The sequence below is a fragment of the Eriocheir sinensis genome, chromosome 34 (genome assembly GCF_024679095.1).
Source record: "Eriocheir sinensis breed Jianghai 21 chromosome 34, ASM2467909v1, whole genome shotgun sequence".
Classification (NCBI taxonomy): Eukaryota; Metazoa; Arthropoda; class Malacostraca; order Decapoda; family Varunidae; genus Eriocheir; species Eriocheir sinensis.
This window is the reverse complement of record NC_066542.1, coordinates 427,999-430,211: the sequence shown is the minus strand read 5'-3', so window position 1 is coordinate 430,211 and position 2,213 is coordinate 427,999.

Here is a 2,213-nt window from a genome sequence, read left to right as displayed (position 1 = left end):
TATATATATATATATTTATATATATATATATATAATATATATATATATAAATATATATATATATATATATATATATATATATATATATATATTTATATATATATATATATATATATATATATATATATATATATATATATATATATATATATATATATATATTTAATATATATATTTAATATATATATTTAATATATATATTTAATATATATATTTAATATATATATTTAATATATATATTTAATATATATATTTAATATATATATATATTTTATATATATATATATATATATATATATATATATATATATATATATATATATATATATATATATATATATATATATATATATATATGTATATATATATATATATATATATATATATACATATATATATATATATATATATATATATATATATATATTTAATATAGACCGTCAATTTACCGTCAGATGTACGTCCGACGCGATATGACTTGACAACTCGTGAATTCCTCTTTCTTCTCAATTTCAACATGTATGTATGTATGTGCTTCTATGTATGTGGTTACTGTGTATGTGATACATCATCTTCCTCTCTCTAAGCCCTCAATTCTCTTCACTTCTTTACTGCAGAAACACAGGGTTTCTGAGTCTACTGACAGCAATCTCTTACTCTGTTTTCCTCCTACTTATCTCTTATCTAAATTTCAATCCAAAGCTGGATGTTTGCTTCGTGATGCAACGACATCACTGCTCTCATGCTTACGAGTCAATTGACTCTTCCTGAATTTTCCACCATCTGTTAAGACTTCACTCATCATTCTGTTACTAAATACATCTGTGCTGTTTGTCTCTCACCCTAACTCTACCAGCCATTTAAAATTCTTATGACTATTTGAATTCTAAAGTGGAGCACATCTTGACCCACTCTCCCTTCGCTGGGCAGGAAATCTCCATCCTAGAAGATTTCAATGTTCCTACCAACTTTGGCTTTCATCCTCTTTCACTGAGCCATCCTGGTGAACAGGCTGCTACAACTTTGCTATCCTCAGCACGACCTAGAAGCAGTTGGTCCAGCACCTACACTCTATTCCTCCTGCCGTCTTGGAGATCAGCCCTCAACATTCTAGACCTCTTTCTTACCTCAAACCCTTCTGCTTATTCTTCTGTCGAACTGTTCTTTCCATTGGGCTCCTCCAGTCACAATCTTATTTCCTTGCATCCTGTCCTATCGCTCCTGTACGCCCTCTGGACCCACCGAAGAAAGCGATGCTTCTGGCATTTTGCTTCAGCTCGGTGGGACGACCTGAGGATATAGCACTTTTTCAAATTCCCGTGGAATGATTATTGCCTTCCAGGATAGAGACCCCTCTGTACTAGTGCTCAGGCACATCGCAGTTGGTGAGGTGATTGTCTCTGGAATGAGGCATACATTCCTCGTTCTTTCTCTACTCCTCACGCAAAAAAGCCTTGGTTTAATCACGCTTGTTCTCGTGCTGTCAGCAATGAGAGAAGCTCACAAAAAAGATTACACCGACATGTGGCTAATGCTAATTATGAACTTTTACATTTCTGCCCGAAATCGTGCCAAATCTATTACTCCGACTAACCAAAAATTCTTTTTCATTAATAGAAAATGTCAAACCTTGCTTTCTAACTCTTCCCGTGACTTCTGGCATCTAGCCAAAACATCTCCTCCAACTTCACTTCTTCATCTTTCCTCCACTCTCAGTCCTGACGGCAACACTGCCGTCTCCATCTATCTCTAAGGCTGAACTCTTCTCTCAAACTTTTTCTAAACTCCACTCTGGACGATTCTGGGCATATTCCTCACTCATCATCCCCTCTGACTCCTTTGTATATTGTTATAAAGATTCTTCAAAATGATGTTTTCTATGCCTCTCTGGCCTCAATCCTCAGAAGGCTTATGGACCTGATGGAGTGCCTCCTATTGTCCTTAAAACTTTATTGCCTCCGTGCTGTCACCTGCCTGGTCAACTCTTCGCCTCTGCCTGTCAACATCTACCTTTCCTTCTTGCTGAAGTATGCCTTCATGCAGCCTGTACCTAAGAAGGTGATCAATCCCTCAAACTACCGTCCTATTGCTTTACTTTCTTGTCTATCTAAAACTTTTGAATCAATCCTTAACCGAAGATTCAAAAGCACCTTCCACTTCTGACCTTCTATCTGATCGCCAGTATGGGTTCCGCAAGGGAGCACGTTCTACTG